The sequence below is a fragment of the Symphalangus syndactylus genome, chromosome X, assembly GCF_028878055.3.
Source record: "Symphalangus syndactylus isolate Jambi chromosome X, NHGRI_mSymSyn1-v2.1_pri, whole genome shotgun sequence".
Classification (NCBI taxonomy): Eukaryota; Metazoa; Chordata; class Mammalia; order Primates; family Hylobatidae; genus Symphalangus; species Symphalangus syndactylus.
The window spans coordinates 59,392,092-59,416,699 of record NC_072447.2 but is presented as its reverse complement, the minus strand read 5'-3'; the positions used below and the strand labels follow the sequence as shown (position 1 = coordinate 59,416,699).

The 24,608-nt window shown below is 41.4% G+C and overlaps 1 pseudogene; it reads left to right on the top strand.

The window, feature by feature from the left end:
• The first annotated feature begins 4,574 nt into the window (after positions 1-4,574).
• Positions 4,575-24,608, top strand: part of LOC129475294 (keratin, type II cytoskeletal 8-like) — a 32,221-nt pseudogene continuing 12,187 nt past the window's right edge.

Here is a 24,608-nt window from a genome sequence, read left to right as displayed (position 1 = left end):
GTAAAATAATGTTATTCTCACTAATTCATTTGCTTCAGAAAAAAATAGCATTTTTTCATAAAATATTTAACTTATATTAACTTATAATAAGCTTATTATTGTTATTTCAAAATTAATTTATAGATTAATATTTTTCAAATTTCTGTTTTAATTTTAATATGGCAACTATCAATAAATAAAACCTACATTAACCAAAGCTCGTTAGGATCCTCAATAATTTTTGAAAGTGCAAAAAAATTCTGGGCTCCAAATATTTGAGAACTGCTGATATAAAGGAACAGAGTAGTGTTTCCCAAAGTAAGCTCAGGGAACTCTTTGCATCAGAAACACCCAATTCGCTTGTTATAATATACAGATTTCTGGGCTTTGTGCCAGATTGAATCAGGTTTCTTGAAGGGTCAGCCTGTATTTGTTTTCAATTTTGAAATTTCCAAACAAAACATTACTTGAATTTAATAAAATTAAGGCAGTCCCTTAATAGTGTGGCCAGTTTTATCATCTGAGATTGTAGACAATCAAACTGAATACAACACCTGTTCTATCAGAGATCCAAACCTCAGGAATTATGGCCATGTTTGCACAAATGCAGTGATGAGAGTTCTTTAGACAATATTTTCTGCAAAAATAACTTACATATGGAGAGAAATTGACATATAGATGTGGATTGCGTTTGACATGTCTTCTCCAGTTACCTGTGGAGCAGAGACTATATTCTCAAGGCTTTCATTTTTTCTGCTCCAGCATAAAAGCCAGCCACTGTGGTGGCCATTTGAGATGAGGCAGGGGAGGGGTTGGTGCAGTGAGGCTGGGTTGAACACAGAAGAGTGGATCTTGGCAACTAAGACATACAGAAGCCAAGCTAAGGAATGTGTTTTTCTGAAAAGCCACATCTGGACCCCTGGTTAACATCCTGCCTGATCTTTTGCCTCAGACAAGAGACCAACCACATAAAACACACAGAGTGTGGAGATTTGGCCCATCTTTGATTTGTCAGCTATAGTAATACAAATTCAAAGCACTTTGGCTCTGTGCATAAATATGTATACGCATGCACAGTCACATTTGTGTGTGTTTTTATGGGGGTGCGGGTGGGAATTTTAGTACTCAACTGGGAACCATGTCTCCCTGTGGTCTGCCTCCTGGATAACATCCAGTCTCCTTTGTGAACTATTGAAACAGACAAGTCTGCAGGCTCCTGTTGCTGGAATAAGCTAAACAATGGCATGGGATAGAAACTAAGATCTGGAAATGTGTTTTTGGTACATGGCCCATGATTTCTCGTGCCTTTTTATGATATCTTCATTATAGGCACGAGGGCATTTTTACAAAGTCAATCTGCAGATGTGTGATTTTATAACACTCAGTTCACTTGTCATTTTCCTTTGTCTCATTGATGGAGCTTTGTGTCCATCTCCCATCCCTTCCCCAACTCTACAATCCTGTCCTGGCCATATGCATCCCAACATGGTTTCATTCTGAACAAAATTTCTTCTCTATGATGTCTCCTGAGTTATGTGCAGCATAAAACATTAAGAGGTGTTGTTGTTATTTTTTTTCCATAAAGCAAAGGATTTGGCTTACAATTCACTTATGTGTTATAGAAGTAAGAAATACAGGTATGGAATACTGACTTGAGTAAAGAAGTCAAAGAAACAGTATCGAGAGTCTATAGTGGCCAAAAATATTGGAAGGGTAAATTAGACTTGTGTAAGCTTTGAATGCAGGTCAGTATAACAGGCTGCATTCGTGGCTTATTATTGTAGTGACTGTTTCTCCCTTAGTACATTATCTCCTTGTACTAGCTGGGCTGCTAGCCAGAGAATGATGATACACTCTGATTGCTCACAGCTCCTTCTTGCCTTCCCACCCTTTTCACCCCCTTCTAAGAGGTCTTCTGTGACCACACCCCAACTTTACAACTTCCCTGGAGCACCAGAACATCATTCCTTCTTCTTGCCCAGATTAAACTTATATTTAAGGACAGTCTACATGAGGCTGGGCATTCATTATATGTTATTCCACCAGATTATTGCCACAATTCCATGAAGTAGCAATTATATAGCCCTTTTTCACAATTAAAAAAAGTGAATGCCAAAGAAGTGATTTCCTTGTGGTTACAACAGCTAGTGAGTATCAGAGGAAAGAATTCTGGGTGTTTGTTCATACCACTGGACTCCCGACTCCCACCCACCTCTACAACTTCGCCTTTCCTGCATTCCCTAAGTGGATGTGGTGAACTAACATAGTCTAAGCAGCGAATGAGTGATGAGTGCTCAATATGCTCCCCACAAAGGGGATTTTGTGTCTTGAAGGAGAGGCCTTAGACATGGGAAAGACTGCTAAGCTTCTAGAGGAGTAGCAGAAGGTAGGGGACATGTTTGGGGTCAGAAGGAACCTCCCCAGGAACCTGAAATTGTACCACGTAGAGAAGTGTCACAATTTGGCAATCCTTGGTCCACGTCTGACAAAAAGAAATATTTGTTCCTTGGGCTCACGTGGTGTTTTTAAAAACTTGAATATTTGCCAGCAGTTAGAAATTAGGAGATTCAATCTAAAAATCTAGATTTGTAGATTTTCTCCGCAAATTGGATGATATAACATCACAGGATCTATATTTTTCAATGAAAGGGACTGGCCAGAGCTTCCCTCTAAAGAGGTTCAAGCTCTCATGTCATCACGAGGCTTACAGATCTCCTGGCTTATTTCACTTATTCCTGTGCCACTATAGTCATTTGAGTTTGAGACTTCTGAAGTAGATGAAGGCCTCTCCTGCTCATGAGAGGGGCATCATCCCTAGAGGTGGAGGCTGTGAAGAGGCCTGGAGGCTGAATTTCCATTTTCCTATTTTCCCTCAAGAAAGGAGTCAACAAATACATCAGCCTCCATATCTCAAGGCTGGAAAACATTTGACAAAAGTAAGGCCCCCGTAAAATAAAATGTGCCTTAGCTTTGTGGGCAGGACTCTGCAGTCTGATAAGGCAGTGCTCCTATCAAGATTCAGACCTTTGCCTTGATCACAATTTTTTTCTTTTTTTTTTCATGAAACAAGGTCTCTACCTAGACTGGAGTTCAGTGGCACAATTATAGTTCACTGCAGCCTCCAACTCCCAGGCTCAAGTGATCTTCCTGCCTCAGCCTCCAAAGTAGCTAGGACTACAGGCATGAGTCACCATGCCTGGCTAATTTTCAAATGTTTTGTAGAGACAGGATCTTGCTTTGTTGCCCATGCAGAGCTCAAACTCCTGGCTTCAAGTGATCCTGCCTTGGCCTCCCAAAGCACTGGGATTACAAGCGTGACCCACCACACCTGGCCTGCTTCAATCATAATAAAGGTGGTGAGGGCCAGAGGGAGTTGGCAGCTAGCTACTTTTACCACCAAAATTTGCAAAAGGGATTGAAAACTGTCCAGGTCCACAGAAAAGGCAATAGGCCCATAAAATTCACAGGACTTCACCCACTTTTATAAACATCATCCCCTTGTGTCTGGAATTGGTGGGTTCTTGGTCTCACTGACTTCAAGAATGAAGCCGCGGACACTCGCGGTGAGTGTTACAGTTCTTAAAGGTGGCGTGTCCGGAGTTTGTTCCTTCTGATGTCCGGATGTGTTCAGAGTTTCCTCCTTCTGGTGGGTTCGTGGTCTCGCTGGCTCAGGAGTGAAGCTGCAGACCTTTGCAGTGAGTGTTACAGCTCTTAAGGCGGTGCATCTGGAGTTGTTCCTTCCTCCCTGTGGGTTCGTGGTCTCGCTGGCTTCAGGAGTGAAGCTGGAGACCTTCGCGGTGAGTGTTACAGCTCATAAAGGCAGTGTGGACCCAAAGAGTGAGCAGTAGCAAGACTTATTGCAAAGACAGAAAGAACAAAACTTCCACAGTGTGGAAGGTGACCCCAGCAGGTTGCCACTGCTGGCTCGGGGAGCCTGCTTTTATTCTCTTATCCGGCCCCACCCGCATCCTACTGATTGGTAGAGCCGAGTGGTCTGTTTTGACAGGGCGCTGATTGGTGCGTTTACAATCCCTGAGCTAGACACAAAGGTTCTCCACGTCCCCACTAGATTAGCTAGATACAGAGTGTGGACACAAAGGTTCTCCAAGTGCCCACCAGAGTAGCTAGATACAGAGTGTCGATTGGTGCACTCACAAACCCTGAGCTAGACACAGGGTGCTGATTGGTGTGTTTACAAACCTTGAGCTAGATACAGAGTGCTGACTGGTGTATTTACAATCCCTGAGCTAGACATAAAGGTTCTCCAAGGCCCCACCAGAGTAGCTAGATACAGAGTTGTCAATTGGTGCATTCACAAACCTTGAGCTAGACACAGTGTGCTGACTGGTGTATTTACAATCCCTTAGCTAGACATAACACATCCCCACCAGACTCAGGAGCCCAGCTGTCTTCACCCAGTGGATCCTGCACCAGGGCTGCAGGTGGAGCTGCCTGCCAGTCCTGCACCGTGCGCCCACACTCCTCAGCCCTTGGGTGGTCGATGGGACTGGGTGCCGTGGAGCAGGGGGTGGTGCTCGTCGGGGAGGCTCTGGCCGCATAGGAGCCCACGGAGGGGGTGGGAGGGAGGCTCAGGGATGGCGGGCTGCATGTCCGGAGCCCTGCCCCACGGGAAGGCAGCTAAGGCAGCTATGGCCTGGTGAGAAATTGATCACAGTGCCAGTGGGCCAGCACTGCTGGGGGACCCAGTACACCCTCCGCAGCCGCTGGCCCAGGTGCTAAGCCCCTCACTGCCCAGGGCAGCAGGGCCGGCCAGCTGCTCCGAGTGCGGGGCCTGCCAAGCCCATGCCCACCCGGAACTCCAACTGGCCCACAAGTGCCGCACGCGGCCCCGGTTCCTGCTTGTGCCTCTCCTTCCACACCTCCCTGCAAGCTGAGGGAGCCGGCTCCGGCCTTGGCCAGCCCAGAAAGGGGCTCCCACAGTGCAGCGGTGGGCTGAAGGGCCCCTCAAGTGCTGCCAAAGTGGGAGCCCAGGCAGAGGAGGCTCCCAGAGCGAGCAAGGTCTGTGAGGGCTGCCAGCACGCTGTCACCTCTCACCCTCATCTAACCTGGTCCTCCCAATGCCCACTCATGGGGAAACTGACTCCCTCTGCTGATCCTAACTATTCGTGATGATTCTCTGGTCAAGGCCACATTTGGAAAGCCATCAAAACTAACATTTGCATTGTAAAAATCATACTCATAATCACAATCATAGTTAGCAGTCATTGAACTTTATAACGGGCACTATGCTAAGCTCTTCCAATACGATATCTCATTTAATTCCTACAACAATGTTAAAATTTGTTATCATTATTATTCCCTTTCTACAAATGAAGAAACAGAGACCAAAGAGATTAAGTAATTTGCCAAAGATAACACAGCTAAAACATCTTGGAGTCAGATTTCAGGCCCAGATATCAGGGATAGTACCCCTGATACAATGGGCAAAGAAGGCTTTCATCTATACTCTTATTAATTTTTGAAATCTTTAACTGAAAATTCACAGTAACTAGATAAGATGTTAAGTCTTGCTAATTCTGCCTGCTTTCTTTTCACAGTAAGTGCATAATATATCTACCCTGCTTTCTATTTTCCCTTGCACGTGGTTGATAATAGAGCAGCTAGAACCCTAGTTATATTTTGGACGGTTCTTTTTGTACTTTTTGACATAAGATTTCAAATACTGTTCCCATTCTTTTGCTTATTACCACGTGTGCTTGATTTGGCTCAGTGCTTGATCTCAGTGATCCAGCAATTTGTCCCACTGCAAATACTCTTCATTTCACATGTGCCATATTGGGAACTCTATTTAATCAGAGTTTGTTTGATATGTGCTGGGAATTTAGCAGTGAGTGGGAAAAGTTGAGCAGATCTTCAGCCTCTGTTGAAGTCCAGGTAGAACTTTCACCTTAACTGGAAATGACTTAAATCTTATATATAGAGAAGTATGGTGCTTGCATGTGTCTCAATGATTTTATATATTATATTCTAACAGCTATAATTCTTCTGTTTTACTTGGGTCTTCATGGGAGGGAGAAGCTTCATTTCCTTATTCTCAGAGGGTTATTGTTTCCTCTAAAGAGAAATGTGGTGCATGCTGAGTTTTGTTTAGGTGGCAACAGAAAAGAGAGGTGCAATTCCAAGTTTTTAAAAATTTGAAGTTGAGTGGGTGGCTTTGAAATGTCATAGAAATCAACTCAATTAGATGTTTGGCTGGAAAACATCAGGATGCATCAACACTGCTTAGGCTGGCTTCCTATAGTCTGAAACAATGTTACACAAAAAGCATGTTCAGAAGCATTGCTTGTAGGAAAATTGCTACATAAAGCAGGACTGGGCAGGATGGGTTTGGGGAATGGAGAGAAAGAATCTTTTTGGATATGGGCCAGAAGTTAAAAGGGAGTTAGTGATAAAACCAAGGCAGTACTTTTGTGTATCAAAGCTCAGACTTCACCTTTGAATTACAAAGCAGGTGCCATGAGCAGGTGGCCTATACATTCACCGTCAGTCACTATCCACACCTCCAATACATGAGGGTACTCTGTTGGGCCCTCTAGTTGCTCTGCTTACTGGGACTAGGAAGATCAAATAAGATAGGAGAATAATGAAGAGGAGAAATAATAGTAAACTAAAGAAAATGAGGGGCCAAACAGGGGTGGGTTGTGTCGGGAAAAGTACTGACAACCAGGGAACAAGTCTAGCTAGGGCATGAGAAATCCAGTCTAACTCCAGGCAAGAATAGAAAATGAAGAGAAGTCTTATCTGGAAAGAGTATGGAAATATGGGTGAGGCTTTGTAAGTTCAGGGCAAGAAGTATGACTGCACCTAGCTGGATAGATTCATTTTATTATCAATATTACCATATTATGAAAAGTGAAGGGCTAAAGCAATTGAACACCACTCAACCTCTAAAATGAGACCACCAGAGATGAGTTAGACTAACAGACAGCCAGACAGTATAGGCAGACCACTTCTTCCACCTTCTCATAGGCCCAGGCACACAAGCCATCAGGTAAAAGAGGATTCAGTGGGTAGCCTGTCCTTTCTTTGGAGGTATTTCAGAGGGCTGTCCAGGGATTTTATTGAAGCACGGAAATTGTGGTCTTCCATAAAGGCCAAGTACTAAACTGTATTTTTGGGCAATGAGCAAGATGGGCTCAAGATTATTTGGTACTCAAGAGTTGATCACCCGAAGGGGGCTAAATCTGGGGCAGTAACAGCTCCTTTCCCTAGAGTAGAAGTCCCCTGATGGTGGCAGATGATGCTGAGCCCCTTTCCTTGACAGTATTGAGAGGTGACAGCGTGCTGGCAGCCCTCGCTTGCTCTCCGTGCCTCCTCTGCCTGGGCTCCCACTTTGGTGGCACTTGAGCCCTTCAGCCTGCCGCTGCACCGTGGGAGCCCCTTCCTAGGCTGGCTGAGGCCAGAGCCGGCTCCCTCAGCTTGTGGGGAGGTGTGGAGGGAGAGGCCCGGGCGGGAACCAGGGCTGCGCGTGGCACTTGTGGGCCAGCGCCAGTTCCGGGTGGGCATGGGTTCAGAGGGCCCTGCACTCAGAGCGGCCAGCTGGCCCTGCCTGCCCTGAGCAGTGAGGGGCTTAGCACCTGGGACAGCAGCTGCTGTGCTCCATTTCTCCCTGGGCCTTAGCTGCCTCCCTGTGGGGCAGGGCTTGGGACCTGCAGCCCACCATGCCATGCCTGAGCCTTCCCACTGCCATGGGCTCCTGCACAGCCGAGCCTCCCCGATGAGCACCGCCCCCTGCTCCACGGCGCCCAGTCCCATCGACCACTCAAGGGCTGAGGAGTGCCGGCACACGGCGCGGGACTGGCAGGCAGCTCCACCTGCGGCCCCGGTTCGGGATCCACTGAGTGAAGCCAGCTGGGCTCCTGAGTCTGGTGGGGACTTGGAGAACCTTTATGTCTAGCTAAGGGATTGTAAATACACCAGTCAGCACTCTGTATCTAGCTCAAGGTTTGTAAACACACCAATCAGCACCCTGTGTCTAGCTCAGGGTTTGTGAGTGCACCAATTGACACTCTGTATCTAGCTACTCTGGAGGGGACTTGGAGAACCTTTATGTCTAGCTAAGGGATTGTAAATACACCAATCAGCACTCTGTATCTAGCTCAAGGTTTGTTAACGCACCAATCAGCACCCTGTCAAAATGGACTAATCAGCTCTCTGAAAAACAGATCAATCAGCTCTCTGTAAAATGGACCAATCAGCAGGATGTAGGTGGGGCCAGATAAGAGAATAAAAGCAGGCTGCCTGAGCCAGCAGTGGCAACCCGCTGGGGTCCCCTTCCACACCGTGGGAGCTTTGTTCTTTCGCTCTTCACAATACACCTTGCTGCTGTTCACTGTTTGGGTCCACACTGCCTTTATGAGCTGTAACACTCACCGCGAAGGTCTGCAGCTTCACTCCTGAAGCCAGCGAGACCACAAAGCCACTGGGAGGAATGAACAACTCCAGAAGCACCACCTTAAGAGCTGTAACACTCACTGCGAAGATCTGCAGCTTCACTCCTGAGCCAGCGAGACCACGAACCCCACCAGAAGGAAGAAACTCCAAACACATCTGAACATCAGAAGGAACAAACTCCAGACACGCCACCTTTAAGAACTGTAACACTCACCGCGAGTGTCCGCGGCTTCATTCTTGAAGTCAGTGAGACCAAGAACCCACCAATTCCGGACACAGTATTGTAGGGCTCCCAGATGAGATGAACAGCCAGAACAGAGTGAGTCAATGATGTGAGAACCAAAAGAGGAGTACCATACACAGAAATCCAGGAATTTAAGGGATGTTCCAGCTCAGGAGATCAAAACAGGCCAGGAGTAATATGTGCAGATTCCCTCAGAGACCCACAGTGATTGGATATTTAAGACGGCCTTGGCACCTGGATGATAGAGAGTGACCACAGAGCTCTTCATTGATAAGGCTTGGCTGAGAGTCAGAAGTCTGGATGCTATTTTAGCCACTATTTATTAAGGACATATTAAGGAAATTGGAGTTCAGAGCATTTAAGGCATTTGCCTGACGTCTCATATCTGAGGAGTGACAGAATCAAGATTTGAACACAGGTCAGCTTGACTCCAGAATGCTGCCTCTCCATGACCCTTTTCTTGCCATGCTCTTTAGTAGGTGACGAAAGATAAATCAAGACACAGTAAGGGCTGACGTGAGCAATGTGACTCTGACATGTGGCTTCCTGTGGATCCTAATACCCTCTCTACCTCAGTAGTGAACATTTGTCAACAGATCTAGAGGCACAAATAAAAGCAAGTTATTCTGCTTGGTTGGAGGGATGTTAAATGGTGGCTGCAGATGGGTACTCATTAGAGGGCTAAGGTTGGGAGGTTGCTAGTATTGTTAATATATAAGGACCACAGCATTCCTCTAATAAAATCTTACTTTCCTCCCAACTTTTAAATCCCTTCCAGGATTGATTGTCCAACTGACAAGGTTTAGTGAAACCTGTAAAGGATGCCAGTTGAAAGCCCTATGTTGAATTTCAGGCTTCCAAGTGTGAGACCAGACTAGATGAGGCTTTAACATTGGGTGGTCAAAGGCAGCATCAACTGAGGGCAAGTACAGAATAAAGAGAAGCTGGTTGGGGTGTGTGGTGAGAGATGGATTATGGAATGTGGTTCAAGATGAAGACTGAATACTATGAGGTCTTTGGTTCCTGCTTTTATGTGGTGCTGGCTGGATGGGACAAAAAGAGGCCTCACATCTTAGGCACCAAGTAGAATACACATGAGTATATCTTGTTTCTTTGTTCTCTGAGAGCCCAAATTCCCCCAGAGAGTTCTTAGGAAGAATTATTTCTATATTGAAAAGAAACTTGGAATAGCTCATGACTTAAATTTTTATCAGTACTTATATGAAATTTGCTGAAATTTGAATTAAGGCACTTTCCCAATTTATTTTTATACCTGGCTAAAAACAGAAGCAGCTGACTTGTGGGCTCTGGCCATGATTGGTAAATAGAATGCTTTTGTGAATTCTACCATCTCTGCAGAAAATAAATATCCATAACAATTTTTACAGTAAGAACTCACTGAACCATGAGCCTCATCTGTGCAGATCCCAACTTAATTCATTTTATGTCATTCGTCATATTCATCTCATATTTTATGTCATAAATATCAAAACAGCATATATCTTCATAGAGTTACAAATATACTTCAGCTTGGCAATAGCTTTAAAGTAATCCAAAGTGAAGTTACTATCATGAAAGTCCGTCACTCTAGACATATGTCTATCTTATTCTGTCTGAATGTGTTTCCTTAACATCTTTTTTATGCCCATTTGTTCTCTTCATCTATTAACATACTTGATTTCATCATCTTTATTAAGTATAGGTTTATATCATTTTCTTTAAAAAGTTTAGCTCATTCAACTAAGACATTACCAGAGGATGACTTGATTTGGAGAGGTGTCTTCCATAAAAGTGACAAACTTGGTAGGAAATGAATGCTAAAATCCACAGCACTGCTAGGTTGGGGTTTTGCTTGGGGCATGCAGTGAACAAGCCAAAAATTTGATAGGAGGATATACTGAAAATGAGAGAACTATAGAAGGCCGAGTATATTCTCTGTGTATCAAGAGCTGACTGGGAAACTATGGGCATTTACAGGGAGATGCAAGAGGGCCCAGCAGAAAGTAAAAGACAAGGTGGACTTGAAACCTCCCTGAACTATACTATAGGTGAAGTGGTACACTGTCACCTGAAGATATACTATGATAAGAAAAAGACATACTCGGTAAACTCTAAAGCAATCAATAAAATCAAACAACAAAGAGTTGTTAGCTAGTAAGCCAACAAAGAAAAGAAGAAAGGTCTGAAATCAATGGCCTCAGCTTCCACCTTAAGAAACCAGAAAAGAATAAAAAAATTAAGTCCAAAATAAGTAGAAGAAATAAAATAATGAAGATCAGAGTGGAAATCAATAAAATAATAGAGAAAACCAATGAAACCAAAAGCCTGTTCTTTGAGAAGATCCACAAAATTGATAAATCTCTAGCTGGACTTACTAGAAAAAATAGAGAGCAAATACGAATTACCAACATCAGAAATGAGAGACGTTTTATGCCTATAGATGATTCAGATAGTAAAATGGATAATAAGGGAATATAATGAGTACCTTAAGCCAATAAAATTGGCAACAGATAAAATGGAAAAAATTCCTGGAATAACACAAATTGCCGAAGCTCACCCAGGAAGGAATAGATAAGGAGAATAGTCTCCTATATCTATTAATACATTTGAATCTGTACTTAAAAACCTTCCCCTAAGAAAATCCTAGGCCCAGGTGGCTTCCCGGGTGAATTCTATCACATACTTAAGGCATAAATAATATTAATTCTACACAAACTCTTCCAGAATATTGAAAAGAAGAGGATATTTCCCAAATTGTTCAGTGAGGCCACAATTACCCTGATACCACGATCAGACAAAGACATTTTAAGAAAAGTGTACAACAGTATACCTCATGCACAGTGATGTAAAAATTCTAACAAAATTTTTAGCAAATCAAATTCAACAACATGAAAAAAAAAAACATACACAATGACAAAATCAGGTTTATCCCAAAAAGGCGAAATTGATTTAATATTTTAAAACTCAGTCAGTAATAGTTAACCATCATTAACAAACTAAGAAAACACCCATATTATAATCTGAATAGGTATAGAGAAAGCATTCAACAAAATTCAACACCCATTTCTGATAAAATTCTCACTAAACTAGAAACCGAAAGTGTATTAGTCCATTCTCACACTACTATAAAGAAATAACTGAGACTGGGTAATTTATAAAGAAAAGAGACTTGATTGGCTCATGGTTCCACAGGCTGTAGAGGAAGCATGGCAGTATCTGCTTCTGTGGAGGCCTCAGGAAGCTTTTTCTCATAGCAGAAGGCAAAGCAGAAGCAGGCATCTTACATGGCAGGAGCAGGACTGAGAGGGAAGGGGGAAGTGCCACACACCTAAATTTTTTTAAATTTTCAATAGGTGTTTGGTTACATGCATAAGTTCTTTAGTGATGATTTCTTAGATTTAGGCGCACTCATCACCTGAACAGTGTACATTGTACCTGATGTGTAGTATTTTATCCCTCAACACCCTCCCACCCTTTCCCCCAAGTCCCCAAAGTTCATTGTATCATTCTTATGCCTTTGCGTCCTCATAGCTTAGCTCCCACTTGTGAGTGAGAATATATGATGTTTGGTTTCCCATTCCTGAGTTACTTCACTTAGATTAATGGTCTGTAATTCCATCCAGATTGCTGAACATGCCATTATTTAATTCCTTTTTATGGTTAAGTAGTATTCCATGGTGTATATATATATATATATATATATATATATATACCACATTTTCTTTATCCACTTGTTGGTTGATGGGTGTTTGGGCTGGTTCCACATTTTTGCAATTGTGAATCGTGCTGCTATAAACATGTGTGTGCAAGTATCTTTTTGTATAATGACTTATTTTCCTCTGCATAGATACCCAGTAGTAGGATTGCTGGATTAAATGGTAGATCTACTTTTGGTTCTTTAAAGAATATCCACATTGTTTTCCATAGTGGTTACACTAGTTTACATTCCCACCAACAGTGTAAAAGTGTTCCCTTTTCACCACATCCATGCCAACATTTATGATTTTTTTTTTTGATATTTTGATTATGACCATTCTTGCAGGAGTAAGGTGGTATCACATTGTGGTTCTGATTTGCATTTCCCTGATAATTAGTGATGTTGAGTATATTAGTCAGTTTTCACACTGCTAATAAAGACATACCTGAGACTGAGTAATTTATAAAGAAAAACAGGTTTAATGGACTCACAGTTCCACATGGTCAGGGAGGCCTCGCAATTATGGCAGAAGGCAAAAGGCACATTTTACATGGCAGCAGGTAAGAGAGAACTTGTGCAGGGGAATGCCCATTTATAAAACAATCAGATCTTGTGAGACTTATTCACTACCACAAGAACAGTATAGGGGAAACTGCCCCCATGATTCAATTATCTCCACTTGGTCCCACCTTTGGCATGTGGAGATTGTTACAATTCAAGCTGAGATTTGTGTGGGGACATAGCCAAACCATATCATTCCATACTTGGCCCCTCCCAAATCTCATGTCCTCACATTTCAAAACCAATCATGCCTTCCCTACAATTCCCCCAAATCTTAATTCATTTCAGCATTAACTCAAAAGTCCACAGTCCATAGTCTTAGTTGAGACAAGGTAAGTCCTTTCTGCCCATGAGCCTGTAAAATCAAAAGCAAGTTAGTTATGTTCTGGATACAATGGAAGTACAGGCATTGGGTAAATATACCCACTCCAAATAAGAGAAATTGACCAAAAAGAAGGGGCTTCAGGCCCCATGCATGATTCAATATGGCAGTCAAATCTTAAAGCTCCAAAATGATCTCCTTTGACTACATGTCTCACATCCAGGTCATGCTGACACAAGAAGTAAGCTCCCACATCCTTGGGCAGCTCTGCCCTTGTGGCTTTGCAGGGTATAGCCCCCCTCCAGGCTGCTTTCACAGACTGGTGCTGAGTGTCTGCAGCTTTTCCAGGTGCACAGTGCAAGCTGTCGGTGGTTCTACCATTCTGGGGTCTGGAAGACGGTGGCCCTCTTCTCACAGCTCCACTAAGCAGTGCCCCAGTGGGGACTCTGTGTGGGGGCTCCAACCCTATGTTTCCCCTTTGCACCACCATAGCAGAAGTGATCCATGAGGGCTCTGCCCCTGTAGCATATCTCTGCCTTGATATCCAGGCATTTCCATGCATCCTCTGAAACATAGGCTGAGGTTCCCAAACCTCATTTCTTGACTTCTGTGCACCCACAGGCTCAACACCACATGGAAGCTGCCAAGGCTTGGGGCTTGCACCTTCTGAAGCCATGGCCTGAGTTGTACCATGACCCCTTTTAGCTATGGCTAGAGTGGCTAGGATGCAGGGCACCAAAACCCTAGGCTGCACACAGCAGGGGGGCCATAGGCCCAGCCTATAAAACCACTTTTTCCTCCTAGGCCTTTGGGCCTGTGATGGGAGGGGCTGCCACAAAGGTCTGTGACATGCCCTGGAGACATTTTCCCCATTGTCTTGGCAATTAACATTTTGCTCCTCATTACTTATACAAATTTCTGCAGCTGGCTTGAATTTCTCCTCAGAAAACAGGTTTTCTTTTCTATCATAGCATCAGGCTGCAAATTTTCTGAACTTTTATGCTGTTTTTCTTTTAAAACCCAATGCTTTTAACAGCACCCAAGTTATCTCTTGAATGCTTTGCTGTTTAGAAATTGCTTCTGCCAGGTACTCTAAATCATCTCCCTCAAGTTCAAAGTTCCACAAGTCCCTAGCGCAAAGGCAAAATGCCACCAGTCTCTTTGCTAAAACATAGCAAGAGTCACCTTTACTCCAATTCTCAACAAGTTCCTCATCTCCATCTGAGACCACCTCAGCCTGGATTTTGTTGTCCATATCATTATCAGCATTTTGGTTAAAGCCATTCAACAAGTCTCTAGGAAGTTCCAAACTTTTCCACATTTTTCCGTCTTCTTTTCGGCTCTCCAAATTGTTCCAACCTCTACCTGTTACCCAGTTCCAAAGTTGCTACTACATTTTTGGGTATCTTTACAGCAGCGCCCCACTCTACTGGTGCCAATTTACTGTATTAGTTCATTTTCACACTGCTGATAAAGACATACCCAAGACTGGGCAATTTAGAAAGAAATAGAGGTTTTGTGGGCTCACAGTTCCACGCAGCTGGGGAGGCCTCACAATCATGGCAGAAGGCGAAAGGCATATTTTACCCAGTCTCAGGTAGTATCTTATAGCAGTGTGAAAATGGACTAATACAACTGGATAGAACAAAAGGGTGACTATAGTGAAAAATAATTTAATTGTACATATTGAAATAACTAAAAGAGTATGACTGGATTGTTTGTAACACAACAGATAAATTTTTGATGGATGGACACCCCATTTTCCATGATATGATTTTTATACATCTCATGTACCCCATATTTACACCTACTATGTACTCACAAAAATAAAAAATTAAAAAAAATTATTCTCCTGCTCTTTGAAGGACACTGTTAAGAAGAGGAAAAGATACTCCACAGACTGAGAGAAAATATTTGCCAATCATATATCTAACAAAGCACTGGTATCTGGAATATATAAATAACTCTCCAAACTCAACAATGAGAAAACAAACATCCCAATTAAAAATGGGTAAAAGATTTGAACAAAAGCTTCACCAAAGAAGAAAGATGGATCACAAGTAAGCATACAAAAAGATGCTCACCATCATTAGGGAAATGCAAGTTAAAACCACAATGAGATACCCCTACACACCTTTTAAAATGGTTAAAATAAAATAGACTTACTATACCAAGTGTTGGTGAAGTTGTAGAGGAACTGGGTTCTCAGTACTGTTAATTGGAACATAAAATGGTGTATCCACTTTGGAAAACAATTTGGCAGTTTTATAAAATGTTAAACATACACCTACCACAAGACCCAGCCATTCTACCCATAAGTATTTACCCAAAGAAGATGAAATATGTCAATACAAAGACTCGTATATGAAGACTTGTATACAAAGACTTGTATATGAAATATGTCAATACAAAGACTTGTATATTTTACGTCAATACAAAGACTTGTATATGAATGTTATCGCAGCTTTATATGTAATAGTCAAAAGGTGGAAAAAACCCAAATATTCAATGACAGGTAAATGGGTAAACAAATGTTATTCAGCTTCATATGCAATGGCACACATAGGCTCGAAATAAAGGGGTGGAGAAAAATCTGCCAAGCAAATGGAACACAGGAAAAAGCAAGGGTTGCCGTCCTAGTTTCTGACAAAACAGACTTTAAACCAACAAAGATTAAAAAAGACAAAGAAGACCACTACATACAGTAAAGGGTTCCATTCAACAAGAAGATCTAACTCTCATAAATATATATGCATCCAACACAAGAGTGCCCAGATTCACAAAGCAAGTTCTCAGAGACCTTTAAAGAGACTTAGACTTCCACACAAAAATAGCGGGAGACTTTGACACTCCACTGACAATATTAGACAGATCATTGAGACAGAAAATTAATGAAAGTATTCAGGTCCTGAATTCAGCACTGGATCAAATGGGCCTGATAGATATCTACATAACTTTCTACCCAAAACCAATAGAGTCTACATTCTCCTCATTGCCACATGGCACATACTCAAGAATGGATCACATAATTGGAAGTAAAACACTTCTCAGCAAATGCAAAAAACCCTGAAATCATAACAAACAATTTCTCGGACCACAGCACAATCAAATTAGAAATGAAAACTAAGAAATTCACTCAAAGCCATACAATTACATGGAAATTGAATAACCTACTCATGAATGACTTTTGGGTAAATAATGAAATTAGGGCATAAATCAAGAAGTTCTTTGAAACTAATGAGAACAAAGATACAACATACCAGAATCTCTGGGACACAGTTAAGGCAGTGTTAAGAGGGAAATTTATAGCACTAAAATGCCCACATCAAAAAGTCAGAAGGATCTCAAGTTAACAAAGTAACATCACAACTAAAAGAAGTAGAGAACCAAAAGCAAACAAATCCCACAGCTAGCAGAAGACAAGAAAGAACCAAAATCAGAGCTGAACTGAAGGAGATACAGACACAAAACACCATACAAAAGACCAACTAATTCAGGAGCAGGTTTTTTGAAAAAATTACTAAAATGGACCGCTAGCTAGACTAATAAAGAAGAAAAGAGAAAATTCAAATATACAAAATCAGAAACGAAAGGGGGATATTACCACTGATTCCACAGAAAAACAACCATTAGAGAGTATTATGAACACCTCTATGCACATAAACTAGAAAATCTAGAAGAAACTGATAAATTCCCGGACACATACACCCACCCAAGACTGAACCAGGAAGAAGCTGAATCCCTGAACAGACCACTAACTCTAAAATTTAGTCAGTAATAAATAACCTACCAACCAGGACCAGATGGATTTACAGCTACATTTTACCAGATGTGCAAGTAAGAGCTGGTACCATTCCTTCTGAAACTATTCCAAAAAGTTGAGGAGGAGGGACTCCTCCCTGACACATTCTATAAGGCCAGCATCATCCTGATACCCAAACCTGACAGAGATACCACAAGAAAAAGAAAACTTCAGGCCAATATCATTGCTGAACACTGATTCAAAAATTTTCAACAAAATACTGGGAAACAGAATCTAGCAAGACAACTATAAGCTCATCCACCATGATCAAGTAGGCTTTGTCCTTGGGATTCAAGCTTGGTTCAACATATGCAAATCAATAAATGTGATTCATCACATAAACATAACCAAAGACAAAAACGACATGATTATCTCAATAAATGCAGAAAAGTCTTTTAATAAAATTCAACAGCCCTTCGTGTTAAAAACTCTCAATAAACTAGGTATTGAAGGAACATGCCTCAAAATAATAAGTGCCATCTACTATAAGCCAATAGCCAGCATTATACTGAATGGGCAAAAGCAGGAAGCATTCCCCTTGAAAATCAGCACAAGGCAAGAATGCTGTCTCTCACCACTCCTATTCAACATAGTATTGGGAATCCTGGCCAAGGTAAGAGGCAAGAGAAAGAAATAAAAGGCATCCAAATAGGAAGAGAGAAAGTCAAACTATCCCTGTTTGCAGATAACATGAGCCTATATCTAGAAAACCCTACTAGTTACAGCCCAAAAGCTTCTTAAACTGATAAACTTCAGCAAGGTCTCAGAATACAAAATCAATGTGCAAAAATCAGTAACATTCCTATACAACAACACCAGTCAAACCAATAGCCAAATCAGGAATGAACTCCCATTCACAACTGCAACAAAAAGATAAAATACCTAGGGATATAGCTAACTAGGGCGGTGAAAGATCTCTACAAGAAGAACAACAAAACACTGCTCAAAGAAATCAGAGATGACATAAACAAATGGAAAAACATTCAATGCTCATGGATGGGAAGAATCAATATTGTAAAAATGGCCATACTGTCTAAAGCAATTTATAGATTCAATGCTATTCCCATTAAACTATCACTGACATTCTTCATAGAACTAGAAAAAACTATTTTGAAATTCATATGGAGCCAAGAAAGAGCACTAATAGCCAAGGCAATCCTAAGCAAAAAGAGCAAAGCTGGAGGCACCACACTACTGAACTTCAAACTATACTACAGGGCTCCAGTAAGCAAAACAGTATGGTACTAGTACAAAAACAGACACATGGACCAATGGAACACAATAGAGAACCCAGAAATAAGGCTGTAAACCTAAAACTATCTGATCTTCAATAAACCTGACAAAAACAAGCAGTGCAGAAAGAATTTCCTATTCAATAAATGGTGCTGGGATAACTGGCTGAGCATATGCAGAAGATTGAAACAAATATTAGCTCAAGATGGTTTAAAGACTTAAATGTAAAACCCAAAAGGGTTCTGCAAAGACCTAAAGACAGAAATACCATTCCAGGCAGCAATCCCATTACTAAGTATATACCCAAAGGAATATAAATTATTCTACCATAAGGACACATGCAAATGTATGTTAATTGCAGCACTATTAACAATAGCAAAGACATGGAGTCAGCCTGAATGCCCATCAATGATGGACTGAATAAAGAAAATGTGGTACATATACATACACCATGGAATACTACATAGCCATAAAAAAGAATGAGATAATGTCCTTTGCAGGGACATGGATGGAGTTGGAGGCCATTATCCTTAGCAAACAGTAAACCAAATACTGCATGTTCTCACTTATAAGTGAGAGCTAAATGATAAGAACACATGGACACACAGAGGGGAACAACAGACACTGGAGCCTATTGGAGGGTGGAGAGTGGGAGGAGGGAGAGGATCAAGAAAATCAATGAATGGGTACTAGGCTTAATACCTGGGTGATGAAATAATCGGTATAACAAACCCCCATGACACAAGGTTACCTACATAACAAACCTCCCTTTGTACCCTCAACTTAAAAGTTAAAAAATGGAAAATAATAAAATGAATGTTATTGAGTAATAAAAACTGAACAATTGATACCTGCAACAACTTCAGTGAATGCCAAAACAATTTTTCTGAGTGAAAGAGGCAAGACATTAAAAGTGTACATACTGTATGGTTTCATTTATATAAATCTCTAGATGATGTAAAGAAATCTACAGTGAAAGAACACAGATCAGTGGTGTTCTGGAGAATGCCTAGGGAAAGGGTCAGGAAGGGTTACATGTAACAGCTTTTGTGGATGACAGATATATTCATTATCTTGATTGTGCCAATGAGTTCATGAGTATACACATGTCAAAACTTATCAAATTGTACCCTTTAAATATGTATGGCTTATTGTATGTCAGTCATTTATCAGTAAAGCTTTTTTTGACAAAAAAACCCTTAAACCTCTACTTACCACACAACCCTGAAATTCCACATCTAGATAATCTATGCTAAAGAACTGAAAATGCATTCATACAAAGATTTGTAAACAAATGTTTATAACAGCATTATTTACAACACTCAAAATCTAGAAACAATTCAAATGTTCATCAACAAGTAAATGGATGAACAAAATGTGGTAAATCCACACAATGGAATTCTATTTAACAATAAAAAGCAAAAATCTACTGATACATACCACAACATGTGTGAACCTGAAAAACATTGTGCTAAGTGAAAGAAGCCTGGTGCAAAATGCTGCATATCATATGATTCCACTTTTATAAAATTTCTAGAAAAGGCATATCCATAGGGACAGAAAGTAGTTCCCTAAGGTTGGTGATGAAGACCTTGTAACAGGCATGGGGAACTTTCTCGGGTGATGGAAATGTTCTTAAACTGGTTTATGTTGATGATTGCACAATTCTATATAAAATTACCACATTTTCTCAATTTTATGGTGTGAAAATTATACCTCAATGGAGTGTTGTTCCAAAAACAAAAGAACCAGAGGGAGCAGTCAGGTATTGGTGATGTTAATGGTGATTCAGGTAGGAAGCAGCTCAGAAGCATCCCAGCAAATGCTTCTCTGACTGACCCAGAGGGTTTGTGTTGGATACTGTCTTGAATACTGGCTTCAAGTAGGGGATTCTTTTTTTTTGAGTTGGAGACTGGCTCTGTTGCTCAGGCTGGAGTTCAGTGGTGTGATCTTGGCTCACTGCAAGCTCCGCCTCCTGGGTTCACGCCATTCTCCTGCCTCAGCCTCCCAACTAGCTGGGACTACAGGCACCCTATGCCCGGCTAATTTTTTGTATTTTTAGTAGAGACGGGGTTTCACTGTGTTAGCCAGGATGGTCTTGATCTCCTGACTCGTGATCCGCCTGCCTTGGCCTCCCAAAGTGCTAGGATTACAGGCGTGAGCCACCACGCCTGGCCCAAGTAGGGGATTCTTAAAGATTCAGTCAGCAGGATAACTCAGGGAGACTTGAGTCTCAAATCTGGTTCTACCTTTTACTAGCTATGTGATCTCGGGAATTTTTTATTCTGAATCTCAGTCTTCTGATCTTTCAAATGTGTTTCATAATACCTATTTCATGGTATTAAATGAGGTAATGTATATAGAACTGCCTGTAGAGTGTGGATCTACATTTTCTTGTGTGTATGGGGCCCTCGTCTATGTAAGCAATCTGATTTTAAAAGTGTATTACAAAATTCATTGGTCCATATGAAGTATAATGATTTATCAAAGAATATTTAGAATACTTCTTAGAGAAATAGTACTTACCTATTTGTTTAATATTCAATTGATGCATATGAAGATTCTTTGCAGTGTCCAGGCACTATCTCTTCTGGTTCAGGTCCAGAAATCTCCACTTTATGCTCATTGTTTCTGTTCTTTGTCAAATGTGCCATTCCTGGTTTACGTCCTATCTCCTACCATAAATCAGTAGCAATACTGTTATTATTCACAATGTCGTGGCTCTTTGGAACCTATTTATATTAAAACGATATAGATCGTCTTGCTTCTATATGTTCCTAACACCATTTATTTAATGCTGTTTCATATCATTACTTGTGACACTTTATCATTCAGAGGGCGTCCCTTGAATATTGCCTTCCAATGGCTCTGTCAGACATTCTTATGCTGTTTTGTTGTTTATGGTGCCACAAGTCTTACCCAGAGTGTGCAGAAAAATGTGAGAATAGCCTAAATGTAAACCAATGCATTTTCCAACAGTGTTTACTTTTGAACTCTTCAGGTTTTAATTACTCCATTCCTACAATACGATATCTTTCAGTCTTGACTGTACCCTGGCCTTCCATGTACTGCCACCAGAGAGAAGGACAGGCAAGAATCTTGTGGACTGAGTAACAAGAGTGGTTCTGTTCATGCAAGGAATATCCATCACTCATCCTGCATTACTTAAGACCTACCAAGAAGAGCACAATGTCACCACATCGTTTGAAGGAAAGAGAGGACATTGATCAGGAAGGCCCAATGGCGTTGTAGAGCAAAAGTCTCAAAAGCTCTCGGATGAGATAGGACGACTGTTTTACATACAGCACAAAGTTTGCAGAAAGGATTGAGATGACTGCTCTGGATATCAGAATTGGGAATATGCACAGGCTAAAGCATGCCTGCCATCACCCCTGATGACTTCAGGTATCATAAATTGGAGGTGACACTGTTGTCAGAATGTGGATGGGTGATAGCCAATGCACAGGCTCACACACAGCTCAAGCCCAAGGGTCTAGGGTGGCACTGAAAACATACTAAGTGTTTAACAGAATGCCTGGAAAATTATAAATGCTCAATCTATCTTAGCTAACTTTTTCTTATTAATAGTTTAATATGATAGTTTAAAGTGATAATTAATGACCTTTTATAATAAAATAAGAATTTATAATAAAGATTGTTGACACTAAAGAAAACAAGGCAGAGATTTAGAAAGGGATGCTGGCTACTCAAGTAGAGCATCATAAAATATCATCCCATCAGTAGGGTACCATGGTCTAGGGTCTCAATTTGGTCAGTGCTCTCAGAGTTGATCTGATTCTCTAGGTTTTATCCAGACTAGCTGTATCGTTTCCTGTGGCTGCTGTAACAAATTACCCCAAAAGTGCTGGCTTAAAACACAGTTCTGGAGGCCAAAAGTTTGAATTCATTCCTTGTCTCTTGCAGATTCGAGTGGCTGTCGGTATTCCCTAGCTTGTGGATGCCTCACTCCAAACTTCAAAGCTCTCTCTGTTCCATCTTCATATTGTCTTCTCCTTTATTTGTATCAATACTTCTGTCTTTCCCTTATAAGGACACTTGTGATTGCATTTAGGGCTCACCTGGATAATCCAGGATAATACCTCTATCTCAAGATCCTTCACTTAGTTATATCTGCAAAGATCCTTTTTCCAAACAAGGTCACATTTATAAGTTTCATGGATGAGAACCTGATATCTTTTGGGGGGTCATTATTCAGTCTATTACACTATGTAAACTCACAGAAGTTTAATATATATAAGCTAGAATGCCAATGTATAATTTTGTAAGAGAACTAATACTATCACATAGACTCAGACTTGTGTCGTCTTATTGGCACATTCTCTTTCCTATAGGAAACCTCATGGGAAACCAAACAACTCTCAAAGAACTGTTGCTTGATGAACCTGTAATTAGAGCAATTGGTGGTGAGAATGGTCTGTCTTCTTGAATGACACTAGCTGGAGCCCTGGTGCATTATCTTCAGTGTGGGGTGAAAATATTGAAGTATCCCAGATTTTGGGGTCATCAGTCAGGATCTCTTTACTGAAGAAAGGGCTGGAAACATATAGATAGGCATCTGTGCAATCTACTGAATATGCACATGGAGATTTTCAATAGTAAGATTTCCCAGGTGCTGCTGCTTCCAGCACTCAGAAAATGTTTAATGGTATGGTGTAGGAGATGTTATGAACGTGCACAATATGTGTATGGCAAGGAGGGGTGAGTATTTTCAATTCTGGCTTTCCTGTCGGGGATACATAATGCTCCATCTTTGACAATAGAATATGGCTCATAGACAAAAAAGATGTAGGTGCAGGATAGATCATGGAGGGGAGACATAGAGAAACAGAGAAGTGAGTGACAAATAAATGAATGAATGAACAAACACAGGAGTTTCAGGATCAATTGCTTTCCCTGGGTTAATTAGCAAAATTAAACCCCCAAACTTTGTAAGGCTTATTGGTAGGAGGGCTCCTTTATGGGAATTTTGTGCAAACACATTAAGAGTTAGGTGGGTTTTATTTATTTACTTATTTTTAATTAATTAATTAATTTTTTTTTTTTACAGAGTCTTGCTCTGTCACCCAGGCTGGAGTGCAGTGGCGCAATTTCGGCTCAATTTTGCCTCCCAGGTTCAAGCGATTCTCCTGCCTTAGCCTTCCAAGTAGCTGGGACTACAGGTGCACACCACCACACCTGGCTAAATTTTGTATTTTTAGTAGAGACGGGTTTCACTATGTTGGCCAGGCTGGTCTCGAACTCCTGACCTCGTGATCTGCCCACCTCGGCCTCCCAAAGTGCTGGGATTACAGGCGTGAGCCACTGCATCCAGCCAAGAGTTACAGTTTTGAAGCAAGAAGTGGACATCTCTGGGCAGAGAGCATAGGCTGAGGGTGTACTTCTGGGATCACCTTCCAAACTGACCTCTTTTGCCCAAGTCTTTGTTTCATAGCCTGCATGTGGAGAAGTCCAAACTGAGACAGGGGCCCATCTCACTTGAGTCAACTAAATTGAAGGGACGTGGTGTTTCCAAGTAAAAACAGGAAATGCATTCTGAGCAAACCTAGATAGCTGACTTTACCGCAGGAATTTTGCCAACTTCATTGTTTTTATCCTACAGAGAATATTAGCATCAGTATCCTTCACTTCTAGCCCTGGCCATTCTCCTTACCATAGAGAACCCCTGGTAACTAGAGAGTCCAAGTTAGAGTGTGGAATGGATTGAAGAAAGCCCATTCTTTCACCTCAGAAAAACAAAAGACAAACACTTGTCTTAGTCTATTTGGGCTGCTATAACACAATGTTTTAGACTGGGTGACTTAGAAACAACGAAAATGTATTTCTCACAATTCTGGAAGCTGAGAAGTCCAATATCAAGTCAATGGCAACTTTGGTGTCCGATGAAGGATACCTCTCTACTTCGTAGATGGCACCCTCTTGCTTGCATGGTTGAAGGGGCTAGCTAGCTAGCTCTCTGGAGTCCTTTATATAAGGGCACTAATTCCATTCATGAGGACAGAGACATCATGACATAATCACCTTCCAAAGACCCCACCTTCTAATACGATCACATTGGGGATTGGGCTTCAACATACTAATTTTGGCGGGGTGGGGGGGGACACAGACATTCAAATGTCAAAATAACATTTGACACAGACACAACAGTAGTCAAAATACAGTTTTAGTGGACAGTGGCTCAGTGGTGTCATTTCCCGATCCCTAAAGATCAACTTTACAATCAGGCAACTCTCTGTAGTTAATGGAAAATTTAACAAAGTATGAAAAAAGTCACTTTGCAGACATATGGGATAGCTTACTTTGATGTCAATAGCAAGATTCAGACAATACGTTCTTG